A 25,479-nucleotide genomic window follows, 5' to 3' on the forward strand; every position below is an offset into this window, starting at 1 on the left:
GAAAGTGGGACTACAAAAGCATGAGGGAATTTTATTTTCTTGACAGGGGGCGAAGAAACTGTTCTGTATTTAGACTGTGGTAGTGATCACATAATTCTGTGTCAAATCTCATTCACACCTCCAAAAGTATGAATCTTACTGTATATAAACTAAAATAAATATACAGCAGAAAACACTCATTGGGTCTGTCTTATACTTTAAATGGACTTGTTTTTATTCATGTGTCATCATATAATATACGTTCACTGAGTTTTGCGGATCTTTCAAATGTTTACATCTCATAAAATATCATTGCATTTCACGCAGCCTCTGGAAACTCCAGAGTGAAAATGAAAATTAACATCTTAACATATGAAAATAGTTTTTGGCCCTGTAGACTCCCTAAAAAGTCCATTTTAAGAACCCTTATAGAACTGCTAATCTAAATATGAGAATAACATCAGGCCAGACATCTAAAAACATGTTCTTCCTCAACATTCTTATAGAAATTCATTATGCGTATCTATGTATTAATGACACTGTTCGCCAAATCATTTTACCAACCATATTGTGTATGATATGTACTCTGTGAGGAAGGGTACTGTTTGCTATGTATATAGGTCATAATAAATATCACCATTTTTGGCAAACCAGTTGTTATATTCTGAGGAAAAAGTTAAGGAACCAGCTAGTGATAAGAAAAAATTCTAAAAGTAAATCTCCATGCTAGTACAAATGCAATTTTAGAATCTGCTGTACTTTAACACATAACTTGACAATTTCCTGTTTCTGATAAAAATCAGCAAGTGACAATACCCAAGTGACTAACTCCGGAAGTTTGGTTGGGCTACAGATCTCTCAGTAAACAATTAAGAGGGAAAAAAAATCCCCAAATAACTAACTTCGATATGCTATAAGCAATGCAAAAAGACAAGGCAATTGTTAAGATAATTTTACTCCATTCAATATTAAAACCTTACTATTTTGTCAAGTCATTTTAATTATTAAATACTCTTACTACTGAAACAACATGGATAAGAATCCCATCATGGGGAAAATTTAAAATTACAGGCTAATCTGAAATAAATGCTACTTAAAATCAAGGCCCCCTCCACTTTTTAAAAACAATACATCAAATAAAATGCACCTTATACTATTCACTTTCGGAAATATCACTGAAAACATCCCCAATGTGAGAAAGCACAAAATGACAAGGACAAAAGTTCTGTACATACCAAAATTCATTCACTTACTCATTTGACGAATGTTTTATCAAGTAGTTATTACAGACTTGGAGCACACTGAGCTAAGGCCTGAGAGTAAGAAAAGGCACATGTAGCAAAACTCCTGCTCTCAAAAATAGCAACTAATATTCTATTTCTTCAACAACTTATTTAATTATATCATATATACAAGGCATTACTCTCTATATGACTACTTTGTTAGATTTCACAAAATTTTTCTTATTACGCTCTCTGAATTACGATAAGCTCCACCAAGAACACATTAAGAACATATCACCAATTTATATAATTTAAAGATGAGCCATTATATGTTACAGCCAAAGTAAAAGCAATAAAATAATCTTGTTAATATTGCTAAATTATAAGCACATGATTATGGTATAAACCACCAACTATGAAAAAAGTATAATGAAGAATTTAATGTCATAATTAACACAACAAACAAATGCATTAACTATTTAATCCTTATTGTACTACATGGCAATTAAACATAAATGGGTTGATAACTGACTATAATGGCATTTTATTTTATATTTCTTTGTGTATTATACATATATTTATATTCTATACAGTATAATGGACAATACCCTTAACTGCAATTTCTGGAAGATACATAATGTTCTTCATATCACTATTCATTCTTTGTTAAAAAATTTTTTAAATTTATTTTTCAATTACAGTTGACATACTATATTATATTAGTTTCGGGTGTACAACATAGTGATTAGACCTTTATATACCTTACGAAGTGATCACCACGATAAGTCTAGTACCCATCTATCAACATACACAGTTATTATAATATTGACTATATTCCCTTATATGTATTTTTTATATTGTGGTAAAATACCTATTATGGGCTGAATTCCATCCCCATCCCCAAAAGTCAGACACTGAAAGTCCCAACCTCCAGTATCTCAGATTATGACTGTAATTGGAGATAAGGTCTTTAAAGAGATAATTAAGGTAAAATGAGGTCACTAGGGTGGGCCCTAATCCAGTATGACTGGTATCATAAGAAGAGCCAACTAGGGTCACAGACACATCAGTGCAAAGACCATATGAAGACACTGGTAGAAGGGCAACCACTTACAAGCCATGGAGGGAGGCCTCAGAAGAAACCGACTCTGCTAACAACTTTCTCTCTCAGACTCTAGCCTCCAGAATTTATAGACAATAAATTTCTGTTGCTGAAGCCAACCAGTCTGTGATACTTTGTTATGCAGCCCTAGCTAACTAATTAATATACTACACATAAAATTTCTCATCTGAATCATTTTTAAGTGTACAGTTCAATAGAGCAACAAATACCACCATCCATCTCCAGACAACTTCCAACTTGCAAAGCTGAAACTCTATATCCATAAAACGATAATCCCTATAAAGTTATTTTCAGACATGTATTCTCAAAATATTGTACCCTTAACTCAGGAAACAAAGGAGCAAAGCAAGAGAAAAGAAGACACAGGATCTAGGAAGCAGGGAAACCAATAAAGGCAAAACAAAATTCCAGGATGCCAAAAATAAATAAATTTAGTTTTGAAGCAGGTCTAGAATAAAAATTCCAAATTAGAAGAGGCTTCCAGGGGGAAAAAAAAAAAGAAAAAAAAATGAATTATCTGACAGATATGACTATGAGAACATTTATACAAATATAAATTTTATAGAACTATTGGAGAATATGAGAAGACATAGCTATCAACTCAAAAAAAACAAAGAAAATTTTAAATGAGAACCTTATAAATTTCTTATAACTTTCAAGAAAAAATAAGTTACACGAGAAAGGAAATTTAATCACAAGAGGTGGGTCACCTATAAAGAAATATGTGCATGGTTATATGGTCATAATGAAAAAATACTGAATATGACATATAATTTTATCAAGACTGGAGCTGAGAAATAGGTTAAGAAAACAAATGTCCTCATTTATCTTAATAGAAGACAGGTAGATGTCTAAAATTAATGAATCAGAGATAATGCAGACATATATTTTTATTTATCGAAGTAAATATATGAACATAGTTTAAAATGTCATATAATGCCAAGAGGCCTATGACAAAAGTAACAGTCCTTTGCTCTCCTCCTTTTCTCATCCCCTTGCCTTTAAAGGTAATCACTTTCAACTTTTCTAGCTGTCTGGTATTTTTCAGAAACAGCTAAAAAAGTTGAAAGTGATTAACCTCATGAGACAAAGGGGCTGAAAATGTGGAAAAGAGCAAAGGACTGTTACTTTTGTTACAGGCCTCTTAGCACTATATGACATTTTAAACTATGTTTCATATCTTACCTTGATAATTAAAAAATTTAGAACACTTTATTGATCTCTTAAAAATAAAAAATTAACTCAATCAAAATATTGAATAGCTGATTTGTAAGCTCTACCAGCATCATTCTCCCTTCTTTTTGTAACAGTATCTCAACTTTCTCCTGAGAAACTATCCTCTCCACCCCCAACCCAACAATTCTATTTAGACATTTTTCAGGTGTAGTTCCACCAACTCAGGGGTAATATATGCAATCCATGCACGGCCAATCAGAATATTAAAATCCCTTAATTCTTGTGACTAGTTCAAGAATGGGCTTAAAACTCAAGTTGCTCATTCAGAAAGACTCCTAGAGTCTATGGGGGTTACTAAGAAGGCACTCTCTTTTTCCAACAGACTTAAACCTCAGAGCATGTAGACTTTAATGTCACCATGTCTAGAACCTGACAATGAAAGTGAGAGGTGAACAGAGATTAGAGTGCATTCTTTGAGCCCCCAAATCTAATCAATCCTCAATCCAGAATCTATCCCTGGACTTCTCATTTCATAAACAAAAAAAAAAAATAACTTTCTGTTAAAACAAAAACAAATAGGGCCAATATATAAGAGGATAATAGGTATCTGAACGACTGAAAAAAAGACTATCGAATTTAAAGGAGAAAAGAATACTCTATAAGAAAGTGCAGATGGAAGAAAAATGAGCAAAAAAAAAAAAAGGATTAAAAAAGCTAGTTGGAGACTAAGGAAATCCTAAAACTAGCAAATACAGACATTTTCCAATTTAACAACTGTGTGTGTGTAAACACTTTGGGATGGGTTTAGTGAAAGCTAACACTGAACACTGTGGGGTTTATAAGCAATTAAATCACTGATTTTTATCAAGCTATCACTTACAAACATGTTTACCAGTAATTTTTTGAGGTCCTACTTTGTCCAGGCACAGTATGAGCTATCCAGATCGCAAAGCTAAAGCTGTCATGGAAGAGCTAGTGGGCAAAGTTCTATTTCTTTGCTAGTACTGTTTTATCTGTAATGCTGACTTATTTTAAACTTATTCACTTCCCATTAGCATCACAAACTATGCCAATTGCATCTGTAAGTTAGGTTCAATGTACTGCTACTGTTTGTACATTTAACTATCTCTGACTGGACCAATAAAATCAGCGGCCTTTTCACTTTATAAAATCTTAGTTCCCAGAATCCACCTATTTTAAAATGTAATATAAAAACAAATGGACTGTCTTGAACTCCAAAGGCCTAAACAAGAAAAAAATATAAAATGGTCCTAAAGAGGCAAGCTAGGTATTAGATATAAAACAGGGCAGATCCAGACAAGCTTCAAAACAAATTTATACTCATTAGTTCTAAGACAGAGGCTATGCATTTTGGTTTTATTCTCCTCAGATAGGGTAATGCCAAAAAGGGAACCACTAATACTTGGAGGATAGCTTGTCTACTCCCAGTGTCATCTATCCTGGAGTTTCTGGGAAATACAAGCTATTTTCTGAGACATGGAAGTAGGTATTTTATCCAGCCTAGATTGCCTCCAACCCCTAAGTACTGGAGAAAAGAACCCTCATAAAGAAACATGTCCTTTACCTAAGGGGAATGGAACCAATTTAGGTGACTCCATCCTTAAAAATAAATAGGAGTCAGAAACTAGACACCAGAGGCCAAGACAGTAAAAGTTAAAGAACAGGGTCACCTCTCATTTCTGTTACTGTTACCCCTAAATTGCTTCCCTATTTGGCTAAGTAGGCTGCAAAGTAGAGGAAATGAGGAGTGTCTAGATTCTTTAGCTCTTCAGCCAAGATTGAGAGAACCCCCAAGGGTCTGTGTAGGAGAAAACAGCTTTCTTTTCTTTTTAAAAAACAGCTTTACAAGCACAAAGGAAGAAAATCTGTCTAAGATCTGATTCAAGAGAAAAAGAATAGGAACCAGGCCTGAGAACAGAACACCTCACACTGTTCTTAGATAAAGTGAAGCGATGCTCCATAGGTTCTTGCCAACTGTTAGATTACTGCACACACAGGGCTAGGTCTTAAAGGATAATTCTCGTCCACCACCACTGCATATAGGTTCCTCCAGCTATCCTTAATCTTAGCGCTATTTGACCTTTTAAACCATGCTCATATATTATTTTGATAAATAAAGATCTTCCAAGTACAGAGTCTGCACCTAGAAATAACTGTCTCCTTCAATTATATACCCTGGGTAACTTGCTTACCTCACCTTAGTCCCAGCCGTGCTTCAATGTCTCTACAAATAAAATATGCTTATGATACATTCAATTTCCCTTCTATCCACATACTTGGGTTCCAGACACTGCTCTGCCATTAGCTATGACCCAGGCAATGTCCTATCAACCTCCCTGAAACTCTGTTAAATAAGAGAACTGAATCAGATAATATCAAGAAGTCTCTCTTGAATGCTAAAACTATGCTCTAAGTTCTCCCTTAAGCTTTCTGAACTAAACAAAACCAGATTTGTATTGTGCTTTCTAATTTCTTTATTATATTAACCCATTGCTATCCCAAGCCACTTACTCTTTTATACTCTAATTACTGTTATCTCGTAAGTGTCACTCCAAGTTGTACATATTCCCAAAATAATACACACAGCACTGAGAAAAGCAGAACTATCATTTCTCCATACTGTACAGTAAAAATAAAGTTTAGATCGTGCCATCACTTTTAGCAATCATATTCTCCTAACACACACCAAACTTGTGTTCACCTGAAATCCCAGATATATTTAAGATACAACTAATCAACATTTGAGTATTTTTCACATTAATTGCTGTACTTAATTCTAATCTCCCCTCATGCCCTCCATGTGTTTATTTAATTTCTATTCAAAAATAGTTTTAGGGCTTTACCACTTAGCCCTACTAAATTTTATTGTGCCTCCCATTATCCTTTTGGCCTATGCATACCACAAGACCTACTGGAGTTATAGGAAACCAGAATACTATTACTCAAAATCCCTAGGCATAAAAATGCTTTCTAAATTGTAAAGCACTATGCTTGTCTACTCCACAGGCACCTCACGCTTAACTAATTTCCCCTACAGTTTCTGCTTCTGTGTTCTATAATTCAGTAAAGAGTACTACCATTAATCCAATTATCTGAATTAATGAACCCTGCTCAGTCAACCCCCACATCTCGTCATGACCTTTTTACCTCCTTCATAGGACTGAAATAAATCCAGTTATTTCCAATCTCATTACCACTACCTTAGTAGTAATGAAGGCATTTGCTTCCTTTAAGCAGTCTAATTCCAGTCTCACCTTCTTCCAGTTTGAAGCTTTTTGTTTGTTCTTAGGGAGAAAAAAAGTATCAGAAACATGAATTCCTCCTTTAAATGCCTGCTATCTAGACTTGAAAGATAAATGAAAGGTCTCAAATGCATTTGCTTTGAATCACAATGAACTTATTGTTCTAGAGTTCCTGAAAATCAGGAGAAAAAGAGAAGAACTCTTTTAAACTATAATGAAACTTTTTTTAAGTCATGAGAAGATTCTGGGAAGATGGTGGAGTAGGAAGCACTAAGAACCTGTCTCACCACATAAACAATTATACTAGCAAAATCTGTCTGATATAACTATGTCAGAACTCTGGAGTTTATTCCAAGAGTTGAAACTTCCAGGGAAAGGCTTAGTATATAAACTTTGGTTCATTTCCATCAATTTCAGCTTGTAGCCTGGCAATGACTACCTATCCTCCACCCCTCAGTCCTATGCCAGTCAGCTGTGCCTTAGTTTCAGGAGTAGCTTATGGGAGCCAAGCTGGGAAATAAAGGATCTGTATTCTGACAGCTGATTGCTGCTTCTGATGACTGAAGTGCTGACAGAGGCAGGCACTTTCTGCATGCACTCTCCCCACGAACTATATGAGCCCCTCTCCCTCAAGGAGATCTTGGAGATCTAAAGGGCTGCGGCCTCTTTTTACCTTTCTCACTTCATTTTTCTCTTTTTCCTCTTTTGGGAGCCAGACATTAAAGAAGTAGGAACAGGGGAATTTAGAAAGTTACCATACATACTCAGAAAAAGGCACAAGCTCAGAAAAGGCCTGAGAAGAGCTTAAGTTTTTATCTCAGGATGATTCCTGGCACAGACACAGCTTATAACAATCAAAAACAAAATAAAACAAAACAAATAAACAAAAACCCCAGCAAACTTTGGGAAGAGGGAGAATCTGATTTTCAGATTTACCATTTATGAGATTCAAACGTCCAATTTTTAACAACAAAATCACAAGGAATACAAAGAAATAGGAAAGTATGGCCCATTCAAAGGAAAAAATAAACTAATAGTAACCGTCCCAGAGAAAGACCAGAGGACAAATCTACACAAGACTTGAAGGTGTTCGAAATAACTAAAAAACTAAAACGAATTCTGGAACCGAAAAATGCATAACAAAAATGAAAAATTCATCAGAGGGATTCAAAAAATAGGTTTGAGCAGATAGAAGAATTAGTGAACATGAAGATAGGGCAATTGAAATGATCAAGTCAGAGGAATACACAAAAAAGACTGAAGAAAAGTAAACACAGAATAAGGTACTTGTGAGACACCAGCAAAAGAATCAACATATGCATTGTGGGAGTGCCAGGAGAAAAGGGAGACTAAAGGGGCAAAGAGATTATTTGAATAAATAATGGCTGAAAACAGCCCAAATTTGATGAATGACATAAATATAAACATCCAAGAAGCTCACCAAACTCCATGTAGGATAAACTCAGAGACCCATATTGAGATATATTATAATGAAAATACTGAAAGACAAAGACAAAATCTTAAAAGCAGCAAGAGAAGCAATTCATCATATACAAGGGATCCTCAATAAGATTATCAGCAGATTTCTCACCAGAAACTTTGCAGGATAGAATATAGTACGTTGATACACTAAAAATACTGAAAGAAAAAAAAACCCTGTCAATTAAATGCAATATTTGGCAAAACTGCCTTCCTTCAAAATTGAGGGAGAAATTAAGACATTCCTAGATAAACAAAAGCTGAGGAAGTTCATTACCATTAGATCCGCCCTACAAGAAATGTAAAGGAAGTACTTCCTGCAGGTTGAAATGAAATGATAATAAACAGTAACTGAAAGCTATATGAATAAAAGTAAATACATGAGCAATTATAAAAGAAATTATTGAAACCTCAGTTTGTAATTCCACTTTTTGTGTTTTATATGATTTAAGAGAATAAAAAACAATTTTAAAAAACAATTATTAGTCTAAAAGCTAGTATCATTTTAACTTTGGTTTGTAACTCCACATTTTGTTTTCTACAGAATGAAAGAGACTAATTCATTAAAAAAATTATTAGTCTATGTTTTCAGACACACAATATTTAAAGACCTATTTCTGTGACATCAATAACTGAAAAGAGGTGGAATGCAGCTGTACAGGAGCAGTTTTTCTGTTATCAAAGTTCAGTTGGTATAAACACAGCAAAAGTAGCAGGATATAAAATCAATACACAAAAATCAGTTGCATTCTAACATTAACAATGAACAATCTGAAAAGGAAATTAAGAAACAATTCCATTTACAATAGCATGAAAAAGAAAAAAATACTTAGGAAAAAACTTAACCAAAAGTGTGAAAGACTTGCAAAATAAAAACTTCAAAACACTGCTGAAAGAAATTAACAGAATATTTTGCTAGTATAAAGAAATATACTTTTTTCCCTGAAAATCATACCTATCATCCACTATTTCTTTATTATAATTTATTTTATTTTAGTACTTTTGAAGGGTAAAAACTTCCAATTCTACTTTCAAGTACTTTCAGGAACACCATCAGTACTAGGATAAAAACGATATTCCAGAAGAAATTAAATTACAAAATATTTGATCAAGGATGTTGCTGCCCTTGTATATTCACTGCGTTATCATCAGTTCCTAGCATATAAGGCATACAAGACTGAGGCTGATGCCACATGGATATATCTGTGGCAATGGGGGGCAACAGTTAAGATTCTACATTCCTACTTTGTTACATCTGAGTCATGGGCAGTACTTAATTATCAATTCATCAAAAGACAGGAAAAGAGAGGAAAGAAAAAGTGTAATAAACAAAACAAGAAAAAATAAGCCTACTTATACAGCTGACCCTTGAACAACACAGGTTTGAACTGTGTGGGCCCACTGATACATGGATTTTTTTCAATAAATATCTGTACTGTTTTTCAATCCATGGTTGAAAGTCCACAGATGTGAAGGGTTTACTGCATGCACTGACGTATGCCATTTTATATAAGGGACTTGAACATCCACAGATTTTGGTTACCTGTAGGGTTCCTGGAACCAATCCTTTGTAGATACCAAGAGACAATTAAAAGTTTTGGGGGAGTCAAAAGTTATATGTAGATTTTCAACTGTGTCAAGAGTTGGCGCCCCTAACACCCATGTTGTTCAAGGTTCAGCAATATCATAAATTAGATGAGTTTAGTTCACTTTTTAAAAGTTATCAGATTAGACATAAAAATAAATACAAAATTCAATTAAAGCTACTTATAGGACAGAAAAACTGAAAATAAAGGAAAAAAATATTTTGGCAAACACCAACACGAAAAAAGGTGATATACCATTTTAATCAGATAAAACAATATTATAGCAATATTAATAGATATGGAGAGATGATATACAGTAACAAAAGTAATAATAAACTTCAAAAAATACCTAAACTTTATACATATCTTACTCTTAAAATAAGGCAAAAAGTCATAGAATTACAAGAAAAACAATTTTTAACCAGTGTGCAGCCTCTTAATTTATTATGTTAGAAACTGACATATCAGAAAGCCAAAACATAAGGACATAGACTACATGATCCACAAAATTAGTAAATTTAATCTAATAGTTATATAGAGAACCCTCCAAGACCCACCCCAAAAGAATATAATTATTTTCAAGTACACATGAAATATTTTTAAAAATTGATCATGTATTAAGAGTTACAAAAGACACAAAAAGAAATTTCAAAGAACATATATTTAAGACCATATTCTGACCACAATATGTTGAACTAACCAATAAAAAATTTTTTAAATGTCTGTAAACTTAAAAATGGACTCCTAAACAAAATATTAAAATAAAATCACAACAGAAATTACAAAATAAAAAAATAACAATAAAAATACTATTCTATCAAAATGTGGTGTTCAACTCAAATTATAGCCTTAATGCATTTGTAACAAAACAGTAAGACTGAATATGCTTAACTAATACATTTTCTATCAAGAAACTGAAAAAAGACAACAGAATAAACTTAAAGGAAACAAGTGCATCAATAACTTTTTTCTATAGTTTATGATGCTCTTAAATGGCAGGGTTCTTTGCACCTAGGGAGGGATTGTCACTCCTAGTTACCTAATTCCTTGAGATAGCAACCAACTTACCTGAGAGTACATCTTTGATATACAACCAACCAATCCAGAGCCTATATTCTCCTTGCCCTAAATCACCCCCAGGGTCAGGTACTACACAACTAGAGACCACCCCTATCACCCAGAGCTATAAATTATTCAAACTATCAAATCCTAACCTTGTTCACCCTTGCTCAAAGGTAGGCCCTCCTCATCCATTCCTTTCCACAGAAACCACAATAAAGGCTCCAGCCCATGTTATCCCCTTGCTCCTTCTACCTCCTGACCAATCTTGGTGCTTCCCCACATGGCCCTGTGCGGCATGGCATGGCCTCCAGTGGCCTCCTGTTTCTAGAGAACTGTGAGTAAAAACTTTTTCCTTCATTACAGTCATTCCATGTCTGTGTGTCTTACTCTACACGATTAAAACAAATCCTGGGTACATTTTAAGACTATAGGGACGCTAAAGAGCAGAATAAAATGAAAAAATTGTAAAAAAATAAAATAAAATCCAAGGAGTTTCTCAAACATAAGAATCAAAAAGCAGAAACTATAAATAAATAAAGATTGAAAAATGAGTACATTAAATCCTCTTCTTTCCTTAAAATCAGTTGAGAAATTTAATTCACATACAAAATTCACCGATTTTAACTGTAGAGTTTAACGAGTCTTGACAAACGTATAAAATTGTACAACCTGCACCGCAATGAAGATCTAAAACATTTTCGCCACCCCCCAAAATTTCCCTTGTGCCCCTTTACAACTACTCCCTCATAGCAACTACTGATGGGCTCTCTAGTCACTATACAGTTTGTCTTTTCTTAAATTCCTTAAATATGGAATCACATAGTTGACCATATCAAAATTTAAAACTTCTGTTCGTCATATTCCCTATTATCAACAACATCTTTAACTTATTTTTAAAAATTATCATAAAATAAAAACACCTTACTAAAAAAGACAAAATTCTAGCAGGATCAGAATAACTACAGAATACAAAGAGCAGCTTATCAGACATAGAGCTGAACAGGTGGCAAGATGGGGTTGGAACTCTTGCATTCTGGGAAGAAGCAAAATTTACATTTACTCTAGAAATTGTCTTCCCTGACCAAAGTGTTCCTCAATGTTTACAGTACTTCTGACCCATACCACCATCCAGTGGTTTCAAAATGTTTGTTTTATCAAAATCGGATCTATCTTAACAACACCTTAAACCTAGGGACGCATTTAATGGTGAAGGAGAAATACAAGCATACATTGGAGATACTACAGGTTCAGTTCCAGACCACTGCAATAAAGCAAATATTGCAATAAAGTCATGATCTTTTTGCTGGTGGAGGGTCTTGCCTTCATTTTGTTTAAAAAAAAAAAAAATCAACATCTGTGAAGTATAATAAAATGCAGTATGCCTGTAGTAATAAGCATCTGACCATAGCATTCATTGCTCCCACCATAGATCACATTACTAGGAAGCTGCCAGATTAATAAAATAATGGAATGGCATATTAAAGGCTCAACTAAAAAGTCACCCTGTTGGTCTTCCAGGATGCAGTATACGTACTGAATCAATGGCTGTGGTGTTATATGCCTAATATCTAGAATGCACGAATCCAGAAACCAAGGGGTAAAACCTTTCACCACCAATCTCAGTTAAGTCACTTGTGGAATGTGGGGATGGGAAACCTTCTTCTGTATTAGAAGTCCTGAGGGTAATGCTTCTTCTGTATTAGAAGTCCTGAGGGTAATGCTTCCACCAGAGGACACAGTATGGGTTCCACTGAGCCTAAAAGCTACAACCACCACTTGGTCACTTTGGGCTCCTAATGCTGATAGACTAGCGGGCAAAGAAAGGAATAACTATACTAGCAGTGATAACTCGCTTTGATTATCATTAGGACTTGTTGTACAAAATGGGGGTAGGGAGCATTCTGTCTGAAACTCAGGGCTTTCCGTACTTGGTACTACAATAAACAAGAAATTGCAGCAAACATAACCCAAAAAACATAAGACAATGAAGGACTCACTCCTTCAAGGATGAAAGTCTAGAGGTCACAAGCAACCTAGAGCAGCTGAATTGCAGACCCAGCATAAGAGAATTCTGAAATGGGTATTTGTAAAAGAAGAAAATGATGAATACTAATTCCTGCCTTGACACCAGGTGCAGCAGCAGGTAGCATTAGAATACACCACTAATCCTTCTTAAATCTGTTGAAGAGATTACAGTGACTCAGTGATGGGTTAGAATCAAATTAGGGTCCAACCAGATCAGAGCAGAGCCAAAGGTAGATGTATGGTAATTTGTTACACAGCAGTAGGAAATTAATACAGCTAGAATCAAAGGAGAGGCCAGCAGCAAGAGGCAGACCGATTAGAAATCTGCTATACTTCATCTTCATGCTAATGGCCTCTCCTTTGATTCTAGCTGTATATCTTCCATACTACCATGTAACAAACTGCCAAAAATTTAGTGGCTCAAAACAAAACAAATATAACTGTAATTGGAAAATAATTTAATTTAAAAACCCACAAATATGTTATCTTAAAGTTCTGGAGATAAGGTCCAAACAGGTTCCAGGGAGCTAAAATCAAAGTCTGCATTCCTTCAGGAGGTTCTAGGGGAAACTCCATTCCCTGTCTAATTCCTCAACTCCTGGCCACATGATCATGACCTCTGCTTCCACTGCCACATCTTTTTCTTGGATTTATACTCCTGCCTCCCTTTATAAGGCTCCTTGTGATTGCATTGGGCTTATTGATAATCCAGGAAAATCTGCAAAGTCCCTTTTGCCATGCAAGGTAACATATTCACAGGTTTAGAGGACTAGGATGTAAACAACTTTGGTAGACCATTAATCTGCCTACCACACTAGTCATTAGTTTAGGCTAATGGTTCCAGGTAAGTTTTGATTTACTTTCCCCATAGTACTCACTGTGATTCATTTGCTTTCTGCCCAGGAACTGGGATCTCACTTGGCAGGCTCTTGTATGCAGCCCTAAAGTGGGGGAGGGAAGGAGAGAGAATTTATACCCCCCCAGGGCAACTGTCTACTGGTGGAGAACAAGAGCAGATGATAATGGTTTACTCCTGCCCATGCAGGAGTAGACAATTTGAGATGCATCTTGATCCTCATAAGTTCCCACTGGAGTGAGTCCTAGTTGTAATAGCAGTGAATAACTCGATAACACACTCTTCTACTGGCTTTCTTCATGTTTCATTCATCCTGGTCCCTTGCTCTTGTTCCCTAGGATCACCTGCCAAGTAAATTACCTACATACAACTCTTTGCTTTTAGACTATATTTTAGAGGAAAAGATGGGGAGAATATCTGCATAAAACAGTCAGGTAAAAGAAGTTTTAGAGACAGAAAAGGGAAACACAATGATTTAATAAAATGAAAGTTATATACATAGCAGGGTATCTATCTAGTCTTGACATTATTACTGTAGGATTTTAGGTCAAATCTCTTCTCTAAGTTTTATCAATTATAAAATGAATGGCTTGACTTCCATTATTATCCATAGCCCCTTTCCCCTGTAAACTTTTGATACAATAAACAGCATCATGGATTGGTGAAAGGGGACAGCAGAAAGACAGAGTAGTGAAATTATCACCAAAGAGGCCAGCCAAAAAAATTTGTTGAAATAAGACAGTCAGAAGGTAATGTGGTCTGGATTCAAAAACCCATGGAAAAATTAGACTCCTCAGACACTGCTGGTGGGATATGAAATGGGACGGCCACTTGTAGCAGTTCCTCAAAGGTTAAACACAGTTATCATGTAACTCAGAAATTCCATTCCCAGTTACATAACAAGAGAAATGAAAACATATATTCACATTAAAACATACAACGAAGTTAAACCCTTGCACTGCACCATATACAAAAATAATTCAAAATTCATCAAAAACCTAAATGTAACAGCTAAAACTATAAAACTCTTAGGGGGAAAAAAATAGGGCAAAAGCTTCATGACACTAGATTTGTCAAAATTTCTTAGATCTGGAACAGGCAACAAAAAAAAACCAGACTTCATCAAAATTGGACTTCATCGAAATTAAACTCTTTTGTCCATCAAAGTACACGATAAAATAAGAGATAATATATGCAAGCCTGTATCTAATAAGGGATTGATAACCAGATATATAAAGAATCTTTACAATCTAACACCACCAAAAACAAACGACCCAGTTAAAAATGGGCGCAGGACCTGAATAGACATTTTTCCAGTGAAGATACACACAAATAGCCAAGAAGCACAAGATTCTCAACTTCACTATCATTAGGAAAATGCAAATCAATACCCCAATGAGGTATCACATCACACTCAATTAGGATGGCTATTATTAAAAACAGAAAATAACAAGTACCGGTGAAGATGTAGAGAAAATAGACCTCTTGTACACTGCTGGTAGAAATGTAAAATTGGCTACTGTGGAAAACAGGTGGTTCCTCAAAAAATTAAAAACAGAATGACCATATGATTCAGCAATTCTACTTCTAAGTACATACCCAAAAGAAAGGAAAGCAAAGTCTTGAATGAGTATCTGCTCACCCAAATTCACAGGAGCATTATTCGTAACAGCCAAAAAGCAGAAGCAACCAAAGTGTCCATCGAAAGATGAATGGGTAAATAAAATGTGAAATATATAATCAATGGAATATTACCAGTCTTAAAAGGGAAATTCTGACATGTTACAACACAGGTAAACTGTGAAGATAGCATTCTAAGTGAAATAAGCCAATCACCAAAGGACATATATTCTATGATTTCATTTATATAAGGTTCATAGAGCAGTCAAATACATAGAGACAATGTAGAATGGTGGTTGCCAGGGTGTGGGTGGATGAGAGAATGAGAAGTTATTATTTAATGGATACAGAGTTTCAGTTGAGGAAGATGAAGAAGTTCTGGAAATAGATGGTGATGGCTGTACAACTATGTACTTAAAGCTATAGAACTATACATTTAAAAATGGTTAAAATGGTAAATTTTATATATATTTTACCACAATAAAAAAAATCATAGCAGTACTAATAATAGAGAAACAATCCAAATGTCCATAAACTATGTCCAATGAATAAAATGTGGCATATCTATAAAATGGAATATTACTCAGCAATAAAAAGGAATGAAGAAGAAACATGCTATAATATGGATGAACCTTAAAACATTATGTTAAGTGAAAGAAGCCATTCACAAAGGACCACATATTGTATGATTCCATTCATATGAAATGTCCAGAATGAGCAAATCTATAATGACCGAAAGTAGATTGATGGTTGCCTAGGGTGGGGGACAGGGGCTGTTACAGAGGGATGACTAACAAGAGTGAGGTTTCTTTCTAAAGTGTGGTGATGGTTCCAAAACTCTGTGAAAATACTAAAGCCATTAAATTATATATTTTATAGGAGAATTGCATGGTATGTGAGCTACATTTCAATAAAGCACTTTTTTTAAGCCAACAATACTCAATGACTGAATGGAATTATAAAATGAAACAAAGGGATGAATAAAAGATAACTACAAGAAAATAGAAACACCACAGTTTGAATTCCTGCTCTGCCATTTATTATGTGTGTGACATTGAGCAAGTTCTTAACCTCTCTGTGCTTTGGTAACATCTACCTACAGGGCTGTTGTAAAGATTAAACAAAATAATATGTAAAACAGTTAGTACAATACCTACTATCCAACTGTCCTTCCCTGCCTTATCCTCTTACTTAATACTAAAAATTCTACCATCAACTGTATGGAAATATAAATTTAATGATAGTGACATCTGAATTCATGATAAGGAAGTTATGTTTATTCCAGGTAGCAAATAACCTAAAAGTCAGCAATTATATACTCCTCACAAAGCAATTTTTGACTGCTAATTCACTGCAAGTTGAAACCCAAGGCAACTTCAGATAGCTCTTTTCACCAATTTTCTCTCAACTTTTTCTCCTCCCTTTCATTTTTAAACACGTCTTTCCTTACCTATCTGCCTTTTTACCTTATCCTTTATTCCAAACTGTTTTGTTTAATCTTTTAGACTGTTGTTGATTATGAGAAAGGCAACAATAATTTATTTTCCAATATAACACATGTTAAGATTTAAAAAGTCGATCATGCAAACTATGGGACAGTTTCAAACTCTGCCCAGCTAACCCACCAAAGTGTCCTAAACAAAAAGATGAACACATTTTAAAAAGATGAGAATGATAAGGAATGTAAGAAAGCTCCTGCCTTCCCTAGTGTTGGCGGTTCTCTTGCTTGTTTATCTGGAAGCAGAATCCTGTGGCATCCACAAAGAGAAACTGGAATTTCTCCATACTATCCATAACCAAGTTCCACTACCAAAAAAAGTCAGATGTTCTAAGAAGTTGGTATTGGTCCAATCTGACATATTAAACTATACTTCCATATTTAAATATACCCTCATTTCATGTCAATGTTAAATAAGAATTTACTTTCAAACTATTTTAAAGGACAATGCCTATAATGCAGGGGCACCTGCATTATAAATGCTTCCGGAATAAGATTCAGTAAAAGGATGTGGTTAAGAAGCATATACAAATGAACTGCCATTGTACTGCTATGATTATGTATACTTTCAGATCATAAAATTCCTACTAAAAACATTTCAAAATAAATTCATAAATATTACCTCTATATAGTTTTTAGTACAATTCTAACTTACTATAACATTTGAAAGGAATGTTATCTCTAAAGAAAAGTTGCTGCAACAAGCCCAGAAGCCTTTTCTCCCTCTACAAACTCTTTAATGTCTAACTTAATGACTTCTTGATGCCTAACTATATTATCTCATTATATTTCACTTCAGAAATGTTTACTGGACACTTAGTGCAGAGCAAGTATGCCAAGTGCATTTAGTACAATGTTAATAATCCCCACAGCAACTTTACGAAGCAGATATTAATAGCACCATTTTATAAACTTCATAAAAGGTAACATTTCAGAACCTTCAAATGCATATCACAAGGAATAGCTACACTAGAGGTAGCCAATCTAACCATCCCTCTTTCCTTAAACTCTTTGCTGGTTTCCTTAACCCTATATGAAGCTGGTTCTCCTTCCTCGCTCTCCATATACTCCTGGTTTCCATTTCTGGCTCCTCTTTTATTTCCCCTTAAGCCATTTGCTCTTCTCAATATATATCTCTCTCAAAAGATCATCCACTTGAATGACTTCATTTTATCAACTCTGGCCAGATGACTATCAAATCTATAATTCCAATTGTGTTCCAATTGTGTTATCTAATCCCTAATCCAAGCTACCATTCCTCAACATTTCTACTTGAATGTCCTACACATCAATCCCAATTTGGTCATTATCTCTAAAAAGCCAATCATCCTCTTTACTAATCTCTTTACTAATCTGTTAATTACAAATCACTATCATCCTATTTACCCAGACTCTCCCTTTAAGTCACACAGCAATTTGTTTTTTCCTCTGAAAAATGTCTTGTTCATTTTCTTCTGTTCCGTTGCCACTGCCACCACTAAAACCCAAACCCTCGGCAATTCACATAAATTATCATAAGAGCTCTTGGTTATAATTCAATCCAGTGTCTCCACTTTAGTCTGTTCTATATCAGACATTCATTCGTACAGCAAATTTACTGAAAGACTAATGGGTGCAACCAGGGATATAACTGTGAGAAAGATATATCTTTTTAACAAAGGACACAGGCAAAGCAAACAAAAATTTTCTCAAATAAAATTACAGACTGTGATAAATGCTGTGATAGATATAAACACAGTGCTATCATAAACGACAGAGAATAGGAGGGCTACTTTAGTTAGGGATTCTAGTTAGAGATGGATTTTAGGCTGACACTAAGATGAAAAGGAGGCAGTCGTGTAAATATTTAAAGCAGAGTGCTCCAAGAAAAGGAAAATACAAAACACATAAGTTCTAGGAAGGGAAAAGCTTGGCATGTTATGGGATATGATCTAGTCTAATGTGGCTTGAGAACACTAAGGGGGAAAGTGGTACAAAGTAAGGTTGGCAAAGACAAAGGCCAATTTTATTCAACAATTAGTTACTAAAAGATTTCTTTTTAAAGCAAGGGAGTTCTAATACAATACACACTGTGACAGAGATAGCTAGTGCTCATTAATATGTGTTCTCTTTTTCATTAGCACACTGCTTTATTACATTTCCCAGCCACCTCCATAGTTAGGTGGGATCATGTGACTCAGTTCTGACAAATGGAATGTGGGCAAAAGTGATATGTTCCACTTCAACAACAACAAAAACAATTAAAAAGCAGGACTCAAACAGACATTTCTCCAAAGATATACAAGTGGTCAACAAGCATATGAAAGGATGCTCAATATCACAATTCGATAAGAAAAAGCAAATCAAAACCAGAAAGAGATATATCACCTGACACCTATTACGATGGCTATTTTGAAAGAAGGTAACAGAGAAAGGAAGGGAGTAAGAAGGGAGGGAGGGGAAAAGGAGAGAGAGAGAAGACACAGAAGAGGGGGAGGAAGGAAGGAAGGAAGAATGGAAGGAAGGAAAAAAGGAAATAAGAATTGGTGAGAATATGAATAAATTGAACCTTTGTGCACTCTTGGTGGGAATGTAAAATCATGCAGCCTCTATGGAAAATGGTATGACAGTTCCTCAAAAAATTAAACAGAATTATCATATGACCCAGTTATTGCTGAAAGCAGAGACTCAAACAGATATTTATTTGTACATCCATGTTCATAGCAGCATTATTCGTAATAGTTAAAATGTGGAAGCGACCCAAGTGTCTATCAACAGATGAATATGATATATATATTCAAGGGAATATTACCAGATGTAAAAAGGAAGGAAATTGACACAAGACAACATGAAATGGACCTTGAGGACATCACGCTAAGCGAAATTAAGCAGACACAAAAAGACAAATACCATATGATTACACTAATTGAGGTACCCAGAGCCATCAAATTCACGGAAACAAAATAGAATGGTAGTTGCCAGGGGCTAGGAGGATGGGAAAGTGAGGAGTTGCTGTTTAATAGGTACAAAGTTTCAGTCTTGTAAGATGAAAAAGTTCCAGAGACTGGTTGCACAACAATGTGAATATAGTTAACAATACTGAACTGTGCACCTAAAAATGGTTAGGATGATAAATTTTTTGTTATGTATATTTTACCACAATTAAAAAATAGGGAGAGGTAGAGGCAAAAAATAAAAAATAAAAAGACCAGTTAACATAATCATTATGTTATACACCTGAAACTAATGTTATCTCAATAAAATAAATGAAAATGACAAGATATAACAAATCACCAGTCCAGGGGGAAAAAAAAAAAAAAAGACCAGTTAAGATGGCAACAATGCCAACAGTCCAAGTGACGGTATGATGGTAGTTTGGACTTGGGTGGTATAGTGACCATGCAGATAGAGAATTAAAGAATTCAAATGGTACTTGGAGACAGAAGAGACAAGACTTGATGGACTAGAAGTGTGAGAGGTGAAAAAGGAATCAGATATGATACCTGGCTTTCGGCTACTGAATAGATGGCAATACCTTTAAGGAAATGGGAAAGATCGAGGAATGGACAAATGGGAGTGGGAGGTGCAGTTTAAGAGTAAGGAAATCAAGACTTTGTTTTTATTGTCTTAAGTTCAAAATATCTTTGAGATATTCAAGTGGCAATATTAAGAAAACAGCCTGATATGTGTGGCATACTGTATTTCCAAAGACGGCTGAAATAGTATCCCCCATTGTACATGCTTTTCTGTGTGATTCAGACCCCCACTTCTTAATGGAGGGATAGTCACTGAATCTGGGTATCTTCTTACTATGCAGAAGTGAAGATACGCAACTTCAAAGGCTGGCACAAAATGAGTTAGAGCTTCTGCCAGACACTCCAGAGATGCTTGTTCTTAGAGCCTAACCGTCATGCTATGATGAAGCCCAACTTGTCAATAATGTAAGCAAGCCATTTTAAAAATGAATTCTTCTAGCCTGCGTAATGATATTCTATTCCATGAGAACCACATGGAATATAAACAAGCCACCTTTACCAAAGTCCTGCCCAAATGCATGGGACAGATCCAAAAGCAAAAAAAAAAAAAAAAGTTATTGTTTTAAACCACTCAGCTTGGGAGTGATTTTTTTACATAGCAGTAGATAATGGATACAATATGTGACTGGAGCTAAGAGCAGAGATCTTACCTAGAGACATAAATTTGTGAACCAGCCACATACCAATACTATTTAAAATCATAGGATTGAATGAGATCACCTAAGGGAGAATAATGAAGCTCTAAAACTCCCATGTAAAAACTAAGCAAATAAAAGACATCATGAATTCAATTCCAAACTCTTTTGGACAATTGCCTAAATTAAGATTATACAGACATCAAGTATTCTATTAATTTCATTGTCAAAAACTACTAATTTCATTCAAAATTAATTTCAGCACCTTCTCATCTGTTCAAACCTGGTCTTACTGTTGTTGTTTTTTTTTATCTCATAATCAGCATTCAGATAATCTTCTTTACTATCACCTAAGGGATCCCATTTGTTTCTCTAGAATCTGATTTCCTGTTTCCTGTATCTCTCATCTTCCTCTTTCATTGAAGTTTACTCTTTCCTTTTAGTGGGTAGAGCAAATCACACAACAGTTTTCTGAGAAAGGAAGTGAGCAAAAGAAATTTTTTGGAGACCTTGCATGTCTTAAAATGTCTACATTCTATACTAATGCTTAAAATTTGGCTGGGTAAAAAATTCTAGCTTGGAAATCATTTTCCCTCAGATTTTGAGGGCATTGCTCACTGTCTTCTAGCTTGTGAGGCTGCAGTTGAGAATACTGAATTTCTGTAATGTGGCCCATTTACCCCTTCTGGAAGTTTACAGGATCTTCTTTGTCCCTGTATTCCAAAATTTCACAATGACACACCTCAGTGTCTGTGTGTACTGGTTATTAAGCAATTGTCCCTGGCTTCAAACCCACTCTACTCTGCTTTGTAATGCTGAGAGGCTGGAACCCTGCAAATTACACTTCTCCTTTGCTAGATGGCTCCCTGTTAGACTGCCTATAAGGAACACTAGAAAGACAATGGAAGAATGGAGGGAACAAGTTCAGCATCAACCAACAACTCTCTCTCTGGCAATAGGAATGGTTCCAGGAGAAGTAATTGCTTATAAGTTAGCAATTTTTTGCTTTTGTGTCTTTCCTGCCATTCTCAGATCAGCCTCAATAAGTCTCCTAAGATATCTACTTCCTGAACAGGTAGCAACTCCTCAGAAGTCTGAGTTTCAGCTCCTCAGGGCCATTCTTCAAGCTTCTGAATTCTAATAATCCCATTCTCTTCTTGTTCTCCCAGCTCTACAGGCTAGTAATTACAGTAAATTCTCACTTAACATAGTTGATTAGTTCTGTAAGTGAATAACTAAACCAATTTTACCATAGTCTAATTCATATAAACGACTTAAGTACCTCTCATCATTATAAGGAAACAAGGTTGAACAAAATAATTTTATTCAATGACTTTGAGGACCTGCTATACATCCTACAGTTACTGTCTCTGTTCATACCTGAGTGTTCCCTTCTTGCCTTTTCGGTACTCCAATTATGTAGTGTACTGGTTTCTGGGGGGCTGCTGTAACAAAGTAACACACACTGATTTGGCTTAGAACAGAAGTCCATCTCACTGTTGTGGCTGCCAGAAGTCTGAAATCAAGGTATGGGCCATGCTCTCTGAAGGCACTAGAGAAGGATCTGTTCTAGACCTCTCTCTTAGCTTCTGGAATCCTGAGGCATCATTTGGCTTATATATAGATGGTCATCTTCCTTCCCCCTCTGTGTGTGTGTCAGTGTCCACATTTCCCCACTGTTTTTAAAAAATACTAGTTATACTAGATTAGGGCACACTCTAATGATCTCACTTTAACTTGATCACCTCTACAAAGACTCTTTTCAAATAACATCACATTCTAAGATACTACAGGTTAGGACGTATCTTTTTTGGAGAGACACAATTCAACCCATAACATCTGGCTAAACAAGTGTTATTATGAAATTGTTATAATATGTGGCATGATCTTCATTTTCCTGACTAGACCTTGACTGAAAGTATGTATCTTTGAACAATTTTCCTAAGTACCCAGAGGGCTCTCAATTTGCAAAATGATGCTTTTCAACTCTGGGAATTGAAATATATATATTTAAGTGCTATTTCTTCTCTGCTCCTTTCCCTGTTCTCTTTCACTGGCACTTCTGTTATTTGGAAGTTGATCTCCTAAACTGACCTTTTTATCTTTTTCACCTATTTTTCATTTTTTCCTGCACTTTATGAAAGGTCCCCTCTACTTTAACTTCCATTCTTCTGTTGTGTTTTCTTCTTGCTATTATGCTTTAATTTTCAAGAGCTTTTTTTGCTGTTCTGATCCGAATTCTTTTTTTTCTATTTATTTTAGTCTCCTATATTAAAAGCTTTTCTCATGCACCTGGTGATCCTTAACTGTCTATTCATATTTAAAAGTAGGGCCCTAAAAGTTGATTATGAATAACTTACAGTTTTTCTTTTTGGGGTAGTAAGAGAAGCATCCTCTAAGTTCCTATCTGATTTCCAGAATTCTGGGAGCCAGAGAGAAGAGGCCTCAATTAGGGTCCCCAAACTGAGTACACTCATTTAATCCAAGTATTTTCTGTAGGACACCTGGCCTTTGGTTATGTCTAATTCCTGCTCCTCTCTGAGATACTTTATGCAGTCCCCTGAAGAGGATAAATCTCCAGTCTTCTGCTAGGGCAGTCAAAGGGCAGTCACTTAGCTACACAAATTGACCAAAGAGATCTAGGTTCAAGCAGGGGTTTTTTTGGTAACAGCTTACTGAGATATAACTCACATGCTATTCAATTGATCCATTTAAAGTGTACAAATCAATGGTTTTTAGTATTTTCAGAGTTGTGCGACCATCACTACAATCAATTTTAGAAAATTTTCGTCATACCAAAAAGAAACTCCACAGTCAATCAGTCATTTCCCATTTCCCTAGAATCTCTTCTACCTCCAGTCTAGGCAATAGCTAGTTTATTGTCTCTACATATTTGTATTTTCTGGACAGTTCATACAAACAGAATCATAACAATAGGTGCTCTTTTGTGACTGGTTATTTTGCTTAGCATAATGTTTTCAAGGTTCATCCATGTTATAACATGTGTCAGTTCTTCATTATTTTTTATTGTCAAGTAATATCCCCACTGTGTGGATATGTATTTTATTTACCCATGGATTCAGTTGGTGGGCATCTGGGTTGTTTCCTCTTTTCCGGCTATTATAATTGGTTGAGCTGCTTCTTAAAACAGTTTCAAGCAATTCTATTTTTAGCACCATTCTAACTCCTTCTTTGACAAAACTGGTAGCCTGATGCTACCAATTCCTGAGCCTGAGGATTTTTTCCCACTTTCCTACTGCCAGTGTAGGATTAAACTCTTTTAATTCTACTAAGAAGTTTCTATCAATCTGTTTGTTTTCCAGCTTCCAAATTCTTATACCATTCTCTGTTCTTGTGTAGTTCAAATCTTTTTAAAGTATCCTTTATTATCACATGGTGGGTTTTGTAAGGGAGTAAAAGTAAATGTATCTTTCACTTATCTATCTTTATCCAGAAGTCCTTTTAATTATTTTAACCCTTTATTCTTTCTAACATATGCATTTTAAGACTATAACTTTCCTTTAAGCATGACTTAAAGGTTGTATCCCTTGTTATGTCATATTTGCATCATTCAGGGCAAAAGAGTTTAATGTTACTTTGTCTTTAATCCCTGGGTTACTTAGGAGTACACTGTTTAGTTTCTAAAGAGCTGACAATTTTCTAGTTATTTTTTATAATTAATTACTGGCTTAATTTCAACATGTCAGAACACACACTCTAAAATTAATTATTTTCATCTTTTTTATGGCCCAGCATATGAAGAAAATTTCCATAGGCACTTGAAAAAAAGTCTATTCTGCAGGTGCCGGGTGAATTGTTCTATGTATGTCAATTAGACTCATTTGTTAATTATGTTCATAATCTTTTCTTTTAACTTTTTTTCTTATTGTTCTAATTACTCAGAGAAGTATGATAAAATATACCATATTATGCTTACAGATATGTCTAATTCTCCTTTTAGTTCTGTCAGCTTTTGTCTACCACTTTGGCAAAAATTAGAATGATGATGCAGAGTGAAGGAACACTAGTTGCTGGTGAAGGTATAAACTGATATGTGTTTTCTGAACAGCAGGTTGGTGACAGCAACATTTTAAACATCTATATTTTTGAACCCAGTTATTTTACATCTAGAAATTAATTCTAACATTTAGTGTGCACCAAGTACTGTGTGGCAGTAAAATGGATTCATGAATTCTCATTTAAACCTTATAATAATCCTCTGATTAGGTATCATCCCATATCACAGAGAAGAATAAGGTTTATAGAACCCTAAGCTCAAACAAATAAGCATGAAGCCCATACTGAAATTCAAGCTGACTCCACAATACTTAAATTTACGTATACTGCCATTGATGAGACATTAAGTCTAAACACAATTGAGTCTGTCCACAGCTAGGCCTTTAAGGAAAAGACATTTTATTTCCTGTGACAATTAATTC

At 35.0% G+C, this 25,479-nt stretch overlaps 1 protein-coding gene across 2 annotated transcripts in view; it reads right to left on the reverse strand.

The window, feature by feature from the left end:
- Window positions 1-25,479, reverse strand: part of NCK1 (NCK adaptor protein 1) — a 74,795-nt gene that overhangs the window by 41,550 nt on the left and 7,766 nt on the right. The window contains exon 2 of one of the 2 annotated variants that reach the window (XM_006907215.3): window positions 13,795-13,857. The exons of the other annotated variant lie outside the window; for it this stretch is intronic. The gene's annotated coding sequence lies outside the window, so the exon portion shown is untranslated. The remainder of the gene's footprint in view (window positions 1-13,794; window positions 13,858-25,479) is intronic. 2 annotated transcript variants of the gene reach the window in all.

Source organism: Pteropus alecto, unplaced genomic scaffold (assembly GCF_000325575.1).
Source record: "Pteropus alecto unplaced genomic scaffold, ASM32557v1 scaffold92, whole genome shotgun sequence".
NCBI lineage: Eukaryota > Metazoa > Chordata > Mammalia > Chiroptera > Pteropodidae > Pteropus > Pteropus alecto.